Here is a 12,472-nt window from a genome sequence, read left to right as displayed (position 1 = left end):
GGAGCTTGAACTTTTAAGGGCAGTTAAAATAAACTATTGCTTGTACTTCAACTGTACAGGGAAAAATCAACCTTATCATGGGGAGTTAATTCGAGTCTAGCTATCTACAGGAACGATAGTGCATGGTGTAATTTCACTTCTACTAACATCTCTAGATCTTCTAATATCCCCCTGGCTCTGCCCTCAGGAGTATTTTTTCTATGTGGAGATCGAGCATGGGGGTCATACCTTCTCACATAAAAGGAGGACCATATAGCTTAGGACACTTAACTCTTTTGGCTCCTAACAATTCTACGATTTATCAGCATCGCTATAAACGAACCAAGAGAAACATTCATGCCTTTACTGAGGAATGTGATGACTAGGTCACCCTATGGAATAAGGTTAAAATTTTTACAGCTTCTTTACTAGTGCCTGGAGCAACTGCTGCTAGAGCATTAAGTACCTTGAATAAGATGAAATGCTGGCTTTCAAAACAGACCAATGCTACTTCTGCGGCCTTAAGTAATTTGCTGTTAGATGTAGACTCAGTTAGACATGCTACGCTGCAAAATAGGGCTGCTATTGATTTTCTTCTATTAGCACAAAACCATGGTTGTGAAGATTTTGAGGAAATGTGCTGCTTTAACTTATCTGACCACTCAGAAAGTATACACAAACAATTGACCCAAAAGAAAGAAAACAAGAAACATATCACAAAGGAGACAGACCCACTATCTGAGTGGTTAGAGGGCCTGGGACTGGGAGGGTGGCTCACTAGATTAATTAAAATACTATTGAAGGGCTTGCTTATGCTTTGTGTTATTGCGCTTGTATTACCATGTATCCTTAAGTGTGTACAGAGCATGATAGAATCTGCTATAAAAAAGGTATGGATGGTTCAAGAACTTACGGGATCTGCTGATCCTATGAAGCCTGAGGAAATGATGGGAATGAAGAAAATACAGATGTATCCATGATATTTTTTTTAAAAAAAAGGGAGAATTGTTGGGGGATATTGTTACAATATTGTTACAGCTAGCGGGAAAAATCAAGGGCAAAAGTAAATTACAACATAACAAAGAAGGGATTGAGAAATGCTGAATCTACAATGAGGATTACCAAGCAGGTGCTAGGCTAGCATGAGAAAGAGAAAGAAAGTTACAGCTTGCTGATAGGAGAAAGGAGCACTTGAAACTGCTGAATCGGTATGTGGCCTTATGATCATAGTTGCAAAATAAACTGACAAAGTGTATCAATAGATAGAATGGAACAATAAACAAAGCTTTGCTTATTCAGTAGAAACATGTACGATATAAAAAGAGCTATGCTGCTTGCAATAAAGACACCATTGATCTGAATCTCATCTGTGCATATTGTTGTTACTGCCACACAGTAGAGGTTTTTTCCCTCACTGGAAGTGAAGTGGTTCCTGTCCCTGACAGGAACCCTGGACCATGGTCAGTAAGTACCTGGGAGCCAGGCAAGAGGACCTCCCTGGGCATCAGGGACATTTCTGGGTCTTCCTCATCCTCTGTCCTGTGTGCCCAACACTGCAGAGCCTTTCCTCAGCTGCCATTCTGTGTGAAGCTCAGGGTCACAGGAGGCTGCGGGGTGAGTAGGAAGGGTGCTCCACACCTGCTGCAGCTTGTGAGCAGGCGGTGATGCCTGTGCTGGGGGGCTGCAGACAGCGAAGACATGTTGGTGCCACTGAGGACATCCTGGGGCTGTGCTGCACATGCATGTAGGAGGGCTCCCTGAGGCCTCGTGGCTGTGGGGTGATGAGGTGGACCCTAGGAGAAGATGGAGATGTCTTTGGTTACCACCTGGAGCTGTGATGGGGGCAGAGGAGGTGGTGCTCCGAGGAGGTGAAGAGTTTCACACTGCCCCAGCCCCACTGCCCAGGGCAGGGTTGTGTTGTTTCCAGGCCTTAGCCACTGTCCCCAACCCAGCCCAGGTGCAGGTGAGGTCCCCAGATGGGGCTTGAGGCACTCCATAGAGCCAGGCTTGGGCAAGTGGGCTTGTCTCACGTGGAGGTGGGGGGGGCGGGGAGCAGCTCTCCCGCTGTGCTGGGAGCTGTTTTGCCATTAGCTTTGTTGCAAGCAAGTGCCCTGCCCTGATGAGCTGCCGGGGCTCTTGGCTGAGCTCTCTGGATCCCCTTGCACTGGTTGTGGCTAGACTCCCACCTTGACTGGGGGTGGCTTTTTTCTGCTGGATGAATGACAAGCAATTCCTGAGAGCCACCATCTCTGCTGGGTGACCCATGCAGTGGGTGGGTGGCATCACCCGCTTGCTCCCGTGGCCATGTGCCGTCCTCTCGGGAGGCCTGAGGTTGCACTTGGGGGAACCACGGCCATGCCATGGGGCTGCCCCACGCAGTGGCTGTGCAAGTGCCCACAGGATGGAGGCTACGAGGCTTCTGGGGAGGATTTGGGCTGTGCCGCTGGCCCCAGAGGGCTCCACCAGGCAGAGCACACTTGCAACCCTTTCCCTAGGTGAGCATCCAGCTGGTGCCTCCTCAACAGGGTTGCTGCACAGGTGGCAGTCCAGTCCGTTTCAGTGCAAACTCCAAGCTGGAGAGAAGAGACTCACAAGTTCATCTAACACAAGAAATCAGCTTGTCCCTGAACCTATCCCATGGGCTGGTCCTCCTCCTCACACCAATGCCTGTTTGATGGCACCCCAGAATGGCCGGGGAGTTGGCAGGGGTCTAGTGTTGCTAGTTCAGATGGTGATTGAAGAAGCTTTGTATGTCTAGTGCCAGGTTTTACTAGAAAAGAGACTAGAACAATCTCCTGTTTCTGACTCAGAGTAATGAGGTGAATGGGGATCGCAGCAAATGTCCCCATGCCTGTGCTGTGCAGGGGTGGGAGATTTCTCTCGCCGTCCGCCTTGTGTGCTTCCTGGGGGCACAGCCTCTCCAGAGGGATCTAGGACCAGGCAGGGAAATTTTACACTGCCAGCAGTCCCTGCTACGGTCTTGAGGCTGTTTGCTCTGCTCACTGATGGTGTTTCAATAAAGTACATAGCTAATATTTTCTCAGCTACTTGTTACTAATCTTTTCCTGGTTATGGGCAATACTATGACCTGGACAAGCTCCAGAACTGGGCCCATGTGAATTTCATGAAGTTCAAAAAGGCCCAGGGCAAGCGCCTGCACCTGGGTCAGGGCAACCCTCGGCACCAAGTCAGGCTGGGGATGAAGGGAATGAGAGCAGCCCTGCAGGGAAAGACTTGGGGGTCCTGGTGGATGAAAAGCTGGACATGAGCCGGCAACGTGCGCTCGCAGCCCAGAAAGCTCCTGGGCTGCATCCCCAGCAGCGTGGCCAGCAGGGCGAGGGAGGGGATTCTGCCCCTCTGCTCTGCTCTCGTGAGACCCCCCTGCAGTGCTGCATCCAGCTCTGGGGTCCTCAGCACAGGAAACACATGGAGCTGTTGGAATGGGTCCAGGGGAGGTCACAAAAATGCTCAGAGGGCTGGAGCACCTCTGCTATGAGGAAAGGCTGAGAAAGTTGGGGCTGTTCAGCCTGGAGAAGGCTCCAGGGAGGCCTTATTGTGGCCTTTCAGTACTTAAAAGGAGCTGATAAGGAAGATGGGGACAGACTTTTTTATGACAGTTTGTAATGACAGGAAAAGGGACAACAGCTTTAAACTGAAAGAGGGTAGATGTAGACTGGACATAAGGAAGAAATGTTTTATGATGAGGTTAGTAAGACACTGGCCCAGGTTGCCCAGAGAAGCTGTGGATGCCCCCTCCCTGGCAGTGTTCAAGGCCAGGTTGGATGGAGCTTGGAGCAACCTGGTCTGGTGGAAGGTGTCCCTGCCCGTGATGATCCTGACTAGGTGATCTGCAAAGGTCCTCTCCAATGCAAACTACCCTGTGATCCTGTGATTCAATAGGGAGGGGTTCACAGTTGGGTCTTTTCAGGTTACAACAGAAATTGATAAGGAAGGGCCAATGCACAGTGGGGCATCTTAAAAATCACTGTCAGGTAGGGAAATTGCAGTGGCAACTTCCTCCAAAAAAGAAAAAGCTTCCCAGGTAGCCCCCTTGGAAGAGTCCGTGGCTGCTACCCAGGATCTCAGGTCCCTAAAGAAGAGTTCAAAAGACGCTGGGACATGCCTCGGGGGTGTCTCGGGTGGGTCTTGGAGGAGAAAACTTCTGTTGAAAAAGAAAAGTCATCTCGGGTAGCTTCCTTGGAGGAGTCTGGGGCTGCTACCTGGGATCTCAGGTCCATAAAGAAGATGTCTCCAGGAGATGTCTGGGAGTCTTAGGTGGATCCTGTAGGAGAGAGTTTCCTCCAAAAGAGGACGAAAATCTCAGTGAGATGTCTGGAGGAGCCCTTGGTGGCTACATGGGATTACAGAGACCTACCAGAGGTGTCCATGATGGGAAACCCTTGAGAAGCCTCCAGGGGAGAGAGGGAAGGCGTTGGGCAGTGCTGGTGTCACCTGGAACCAGGTCAGCCCCGAGGGGCGGGCAGGACGTCTTGCTCACATGCTCAGGGAACAGCCGATCGCCAGGTCTGGGGTCAGGAAGGAATTTTTTCCCCTGGGGCAGATTGGCACAGGTCCCCGAGGGTTTTTTGCCTTCCTCTGCAGCACTGAGCACAGCCCCTTGCCAGGGCTCCTCGGGGCCATTTCAGTCCAGAGATCCCCTGCTCTCGCAGGACCAGGAGTCCCGCTGTGCCCTCCACCCCTGCACCTCTCTCCCCTGGGCCAGGTTGGCAGGGGAACCTCAAGGACCTCCACGCATTAGGCCACCTGGGGGTCTTCTGCCCTGTGCAAACCACGGTCTGCTTGGAAAGGCTGCAGGCGCGATGCTCCCTCAGGAAGGAGCCACCACTCGCCGCCCGGCCGCGCAGGCAATAAAAGCGGAGTGTCGGGCTCCTCTGCCAGAGCTGCTGTTTGTGCCTCGTTTGTCCCGCTCGCAGCCGGAGAGCATGCCCCGGCCCGGGCCTCAGCCTGTGCCCTGGGCCCAGGGCTGCGCCTGCACACCCTGCCCGCCCCGGGGGGCTCTCGCAGCCTCTGCCCCGTCGGCAGCCAGGGCTTCCCTGGGCCTGGCCCCGCGGGCAGGAACGGCACGCCTGTTGCCACAGCCCGGCCCCTCTCCCCATCCCGCCTCTCGGGCCTGTCGGCCGGGCGTTCCTGCCCTTCGGGCCCCGCTGGTGCCTCTGCAGCCCCCCGGGAGCAAGGCCCACACGCTCCCTGGGAGCAGCCCCGGCCCCTGCCCCCCCCGCGCCCACACCTACCCCGACGCTCTGCCAGGCCTGGCCCGGGCCCGCACAGCTCGCAGCCGAGCCGAGCTGAGCCGCGCTCAGCCCATTCGCGCCGAGCCGAGTCTACCCGAACGGAGCCGAGCCGAGCCGAGTTCACCTGAGCCGAGCCGAGTCTACCCGAACAGAGCCGAGCCGAGTTCACCTGTGGAAGACCCTCAGCCTGCAAAGAGCTGTGCTTTACTTGGGGAGCATAAGATTTGCTTGGGAACACTGCATTGAGAATAGTTTTCGCTTGCTTCTAAGATAAAGGAGCCGAGACCAGTTCCCAGGGCTTTTTGAGGCATGAAAGAAGTAAACATGTGTTGAAGGTCAGTTCTGAACACAGAGCTGAAAACAGGAATGGTTGTTGATGTTTTGAGCCCAGGACACTGTGGGCTCTTCCCAGGATGGGTGATGAGTGCTTAGCGTGTGAATGTTGATGTTATCTTGAACTGCCTAGTCTGGCTTCTGCATTGTAGCAGTTAAATAGGGTAGTAGCATAACAATAAAAAGCCTTAGGCCTTTCGGCTTCAGGCCCTTGCATCCTCGATCTCAGAGTCTGTGCCTTCCTTGCCGCCCGCCGCATTCACCCGAGCCGAGCCGAGCCGAGCCGCGCCGAACTCAACCGAGCCCACCCGAGCGGTGCCGACGAACTGAGCCGAGTCCCCCCGATCGCTCCCGATCCGGCCCGGGCGGGCAGCGCCCCCTGCGGGTGCCGTGCGGCCCCTCCCGCCGCAGGCGAAGGCGGGCGGGAACCGGCCCCTCGGCCCCGCGCACCGGGTGCTGCAGCTCCTCGTCCCGCTCCGCTCCGGCGGGGAGCGCGGGCTCGGGGAGCTCCTGCCCGTCCCCGCAGCGGTGGCTGCCCGGGGCCGGCAGCGGGGCTGAGGAGGCGGCGGTGGCGGCGGAGGTATCTCCCCTCGGGGCAGGCCGGGGTGCTTGGCCGGGATCCGCGGCGGGTCCCGGCCTTCTGCCCGCAGGCCCGGCCGGCCCTGGCGCCTCCCGCCCGCCCCGGGGCTGTGGGGCTGCAGGGGCTGCCTCCCGCCGGTGGCTGTCCGGCGGGGCCGGGGGGCAGCGGGGGCCGTGCGGGTGTGGGGAGAAACGGGCTTCTCCGGGCCGTCCCCGCGGGGGCTGCGGGGCCCCGCTCAGCCGGGGGGCCCTTCACGGCCCGGGGTCAGTCCCGGGCTGCGGCACGGCCCTGCCCGGGCTTTCTGGCCAGCCCCCGGGGCGAGAGGCCGGGACAGCTTCAGGGCCGCTGCGGTGACATGGCCAGAGCAGCGGCGCTGAAGGCGGGGCAGCTGTCGGCTCGGAGTCTGTCCCCTGATCCTGCTCCAAAACACCCGTCTCTGTTGGCCCGGGCGCTGGAACCGCGGTGCTCTGGCTTGGAGGAGGTGCTGGCAGGAAATCTGTTGTCTCTGCAAACGTCCTCTGGAGGAAAAATGGCGTGGGGTCTTCTCGTGTGACAGCATGAGATCTGGTGAAGGGTTTTAGTGACTGACGTCTGACTCTCCTCCTTCCCTAGGCTGGCGTTCAGGGAGAACGAAAGATGTCGTTGAAACCATTTACATACCCACTGCCTGAGACAAGGTTTCTTCATGCAGGCAGGCTGGTGTACAGATTTAAAATCCGGTATGGCAACTTCAACAGGTAAGCGCGTTAAAGCTGAAAAGTCAACCTGCAGTTTGATGGCTGCATGTACCAGTGAGTTAATAGGAGACCCTAAATTCAGACCCTGGGGGCTCCTTATCTCTCCTGCCTTCTTTCACTGACCATGAAGGTGGTCACTTAAAAGTTGCCACTGCACTTGCACAGGCTGAGCATTGGCCTGAGAGAGTAAATTGAGCTGTAAAACCGCTCCTGTTTCACTGCCCTGTGTGGGTTTTGGGCTTCAGTGGAAAAAGAGGCTGTTTTTATTGACAGTATTTTCTAAGTATTTCACTGAGAAGCTCTAGAGCCTTTGTAGTGGTTTAACCCCAGCTGGCAACTAAGCCCCACAGGGCCACTCCCTCACTGCCCCGCTGTGGGATGAGGGTGTTAAAGAAAATTGGCAGAGTCCGCGTCTCTAGGTTTGCTGATTCTTTATTGAAGCAACTCAGAGTTGGACCACCACCGCAGTGAATGGTACCTGACTCAAATTCACTATCAGTTTATATAGAAACTAATAAGTAGTTACATCACAAACTTCTCACGAGCTTCTGTTAAAAATCCACTAACTATTTCAATTCCTCTTTCTTCCTTCGTCAAGAGTCCACAAAAGTCCATTGTCAGGAGTCCACAAAAGTCCATTCTTTTCAAGCTGATCTTTATGTTCTGGTTCTACTCCGGCTCCAGTCGACACCCCATCCTTAATGTTCTTGCTGTAATCAGTGTCCCGTATTGATCTGGGTTGACCAGAGTCTGGTTTCCACTGCCAGTGTCTCCTAAGTATTAATCTAAAATAGCTAAAGTCTGTTTAGAACTTTATTTCTATTAATGCTTATTTCTAAGTATCCTATATTTCTTTTAAAGTAAAGAAAAGGTTAACCATACATCCCTTTTACTAAAATCATTAGAAGGTAATACTTCTAGGCCTACTCCTGCTTAGCTACTCATTAAGCTTTGATTGATGATTTGTTCAGTCATAGGTCAGGATTACACAAGGAGCTTTGAGAACAATATTCACGGATTGTGAAAGCCCACCTGTGTTTATCAGATAGACTTATATTTATTATTCTATTCTTAGTTTGTGAGAATTTCTATAACAATTTATGTGAAAATTTCTGCAACAGAGGGAGAGAATTGGAAGGTGTCCTGGTTTCACTGGGATTTGGTTTCAGTTTGTGGCCAGCCATGGTGATCAAGGCCCTCAGCAGTTAAATCTGGGGCAGCTGACCCTGGCTGGCTCACAGGTGTATTCTATATCATTGACATCAAGCTCACTATAAAGGAGAGGGTTTGCTGGGAAGAGGTGGGCATTTTTCACTGCTCTTTTTGCCTCTCTTCCTTCCTCCCTGTTCCTTACTGTGATTCCTGGAGCAGCCTGCCAGTGATCTGTGGCTGAGTATACTGTTGTCTGTTTTGTGTTGTCATTTATATTGATTTTCTTCATTTCATTAAATCTGGTTAACTTTATCCCACGAGTCTCCCTCTCTTTTTCCCAATTCCCTTCCTCCTTTGGGGAAGCAACAACAGGCTTTCGAACAAATTGAACAAGAGATAGTCCGTGCAGTGGCCCTTGGACCAGTCTGGATGGGACCAGAAGTAAAGAATGTCCTCTATACTGCAGCTGGGGAGAACGGTCCTACATGGAGCCTCTGGCAAAAGGCACTGGGGGAGAATCGAGGTCGACCCCTGGGGTTTTGGAGCCAGGGATACAGAGGATCAGAGGACTGTTATACTCCAACAGAAAAAGAGATACTGACAGCCTATGAAGGCATTCGAAGTGCCTCAGAAATAATTGGAACTGAGGCACATCTCCTCCTGGCACCCAGATTGCCAGTGTTGAACTGGATGTTTAAAGTACAGACCCCCTCTACACATCATGCAACCGATGCTACGTGGAGCAAGTGGGTTGCATTGATTACTCAATGGGCCTGAATAGGGAACCTTAATTGCCCAGGAATTCTGGAAGTAATCATGGACTGGCCCAAAAGCAAAGATTTTGGAATGTCGCCAGAGGAGGAGGTCATGCACACTGAAGAGGCCCCACCACACAATAGACTATCAGAGAATGAGAAGAAGCATGCCTTGTTCACTGATGGATCTTGCCACATTGTAGGCAAGCAGCGAAAGTGGAAAGCTGCCATGTGGATTCCCACGTGACAAGTGGCAGAAGCAGTTGAGGGAGACAGTGAGTCGAGTCAGTGTGCAGAAGTAAAAGTCGTCCATCTGTCTCTAGACATTGCTGAGCGAGAAAAATGTGTAGGTAGATTAGGGTACAGCGACCGGAAAATCTCGGGCTGTAACGGAAGGTAGGCGTGGCGAAAGGAGCAGGATGTGCAAGTATCGTGCGAGTTCGTACAGGACAAGACGACTACATAAGGCTGTTGCGCAGTTAAATAAACGCCATTTGTTGCATCCTCACATTGGTGTCAGTGCTCAATGGCCCTGGGGTGCGGATAGCCTCAGGCCAGCCAGCAACCGAACGGAGCTTGCCGCAGACAAGCGGCAACAAATGGTGACCCCGACGTGATTGCTGGGCTGGCGGACCGCAGGCGGTCGGAGTGGGTTCGCGAACCATGGAAGCCTTGATAAAGGTGATTTCGTTACTGGGCGGGGAATTTAAGATTTCTGTGAAATCGAAAGACGTAGCCCAGTGTGTGGACCGTCTCGTTAAAGAGGGGGCAGTGGCAGGACCGGCTGATTGTTTACAGCCGAATACCTGGGAGCGGTGTTTGATGAAGCTCGCTGAGCGAGCTACGGCAGCGGGTTCTGCCAAATAATTAAAAACATGGGGAGTTATCTTGTGGCTGCTACGGGCTGCGCGGGAGGACTGGGCGACATGGGATGCGGCTGGGGCGTGTTTACATGGGGTCTACCCTGACCAAGACAGAAGTGACAGTGGTGAAACTCCTCCAACATATACTCTCTGAGAGAGGAATTAAATACGACGAAGCTGTGTTAAAGCAGTTACTGTTTTTGGCAAAAGATAAAGGACATTTTACAACCTTTAATGATGTCTTTGAAGTGCCTTTATGGGAGAAGATTGGTGACTCTCTCTGGAATGTGGTGTCAAGTGGTGATAAGGAAGCCTTTAAATTGTCTGCTACATGGAGGCTGGTTAGCGAAGCGTTAAAAGGAATAAAAGCAGAAAGAGAAGTCACACATACAGCTTCTATAGCTTTAGGACCACAGACGTCTACTACCCCCTCACTGTTTGCGGGACCAACACCTCCCACGGCCCCGGTGGCTGTACTGGTGGCAGCTCCTTTATCGCCGTCGATACGGACGGCTCTGAAAAAAGCTGAGGAGCGGGGAGCGAGTAAAATAGATACAGATCCATTAGAACCGGTAGTGCGCCCTAAAACACGAACTCGATTTGGACTAATTGATTCAGATGCTGAACAGGAGACTTGGCCGAAACCCCCTCCTCCTCTCATTGATCTCTCTACGGATGAGGCTGAGCAGGAGGACAAGAAGGAGGGTAAACCTGCTTCATATCCACCTTTACTGGATTCGCCATTTACGGAATCAGCAGTACCAGAGTCACAAGGACTTAAAGGACTGTTACCATCACGAAATGGACACGAACTTGACATGACAGAGCTTGGTAGATGACTGGAAGAATTAAAGACGGAATTGCAGCAGCATCGTTCAGCCAACGCCTCGAGACACGTGACTATGTCTCCCCCAAAACCCCTCTCTGTGTTTGGGACAAGTTTTAGGGCCACCTCAACCTCCTTTACAACTCCCTACTCCACCTTTAGATCAGGGCGGGGGGGGAGGTCTGCGTCCCTCTGGTAACGTGGGAGGTGAGGGAGAGGGTCAGCGTCCGCCCGCGTATACAGGGGAAGGGGGGGGGAGGTGAGGGAGGAGTGAAATGGAAAGGGGTCATTCGAGATGCGTTATTAGAGGGAGTTATAATTCCACAAGCATATCCAGTGATTGTGGGTGCGGGTCCTGAGGGAAGAAATATTTGGCAACCATTAGATTGGAAAATTGTAAAAGAAGCATTGTTACTACAGTTAGCAAGGGACAACACAGATGAGGACTGCAGGAAAGTTTTGCAGGAATGGCAAATTGTAACCCCACCTTAACTGAGCTGATGGATGCTTGTGGGAAAGTAGGAAACACCACATTTCAGATGGAGTATTTAGCAAAAATTTTTGTGGCGGCAGTTAAGGTAGTTCATCGTTGTTATACGTGCGAGCAAGAAGGTCACTTTAAGAAAAACTGCCTTAAGAAGTTGAAGCTAGTGGGAGAAATAACTCTGTTTTGATGTGTCATTGCTGTGGGAAGCTGGGGCATCTTGTGAAGCTGTGCAGGTCTCAGTATAATGCTCAAGGTCAGCTGATAACAACCAGCTGCAGAGTGCAGGGAAACTGGAGAAAGAACGCGGGGGGGGGGGAACCGTGTGCTGACACAAATGAATCTTCCCAACCAGTTCCAGGCCTAAGCAGTTAACTCGCAGCCCGAACCGCAGGGAGCGCAGGACTGGTGTTTCCATGCAGGGTTAACCTGTGCGGCTGCCAAGCCTTGGACCTGTGGCAAACAGGGATAACGCTAATGCTGATTGTCAAAAGATCATTGAAGCTTTACCTGGAAAAACAGATTTGAATGCTATGATAAAGGCATGTGCAAAAGTGGGTACTGTGGAACATAAGGCTCAAGTTATGGCTACGGCCGTACTTGGGGCTTACGTTGTCACAATTGCAGCCTATATTCCAATTGTTAGCAGGGGACACAACTTTAACAGCATCACGACACACTACTTCAGAGGTACAGCAACTGATTACAGAAATAGAAAGCAGGCTATATTCCAAATTTATACATCGTATTGATTTGAATCAGGAAATACAAATTATCACTTTGTTTGACAGGCAAATTCCGTATGCAATAATTGGTCAATGGAATTCAGAATGATCAGATTCGTTACAGAGCTATTGGCACAGATTATTCATCAAAGGACGAATGCGATGTCGGGAGCTTGTGGCCAGAGATCCCTGCATCACTAACCGTTCCTATTGCAGCTCAGTATTTTGAGTGGTGTATGGCTAATAGCTTTGCTTTGCAAACAGCTATGGAGAATTTATCGGGACAGGTTGTTTACCACTTGCCCTCCCACCCTGTTGTAAAATTGAGTGCGGAACTTCCAATTGCCACGAGAGTGTTGTGCGCCGACACTCCTGTGGATGGAATTACCACTTTTACGGATGGATCTGGGAAAACGGGCAAGGCGGGCCTTGTCTGATATTCTGACGGCAAGTGGGAATCTATGGTAGTACAACAAAAGGGTTCACCTCAGGTAATAGAATTACGAGCTGTATTAGAAGTATTTCAGAATTTTCCCATTCCCTTTAATTTGATTACTGATTCAGCATATGTAGCTGGCATTATAAAGCAATTGGATAGATCTGTTATAGAGCATATATGTCATCAGTGTGTTTTTGAATTGCTGCGAGCTCTGTGGCAAGAAATTCAAATCCGAACTGCATTGTTTTATGTTTTATATGTAAGAAATCATACTAATTTGCCTGGGTTTATTGCAGAAGGCAATGCTCGAGTGGACTCTTTGGTTTCTGACCTTACAAATTCTACTG

The sequence above is a fragment of the Nyctibius grandis genome, chromosome 14 (genome assembly GCF_013368605.1).
Source record: "Nyctibius grandis isolate bNycGra1 chromosome 14, bNycGra1.pri, whole genome shotgun sequence".
NCBI lineage: Eukaryota > Metazoa > Chordata > Aves > Nyctibiiformes > Nyctibiidae > Nyctibius > Nyctibius grandis.
This window is presented reverse-complemented; position numbering follows the sequence as displayed.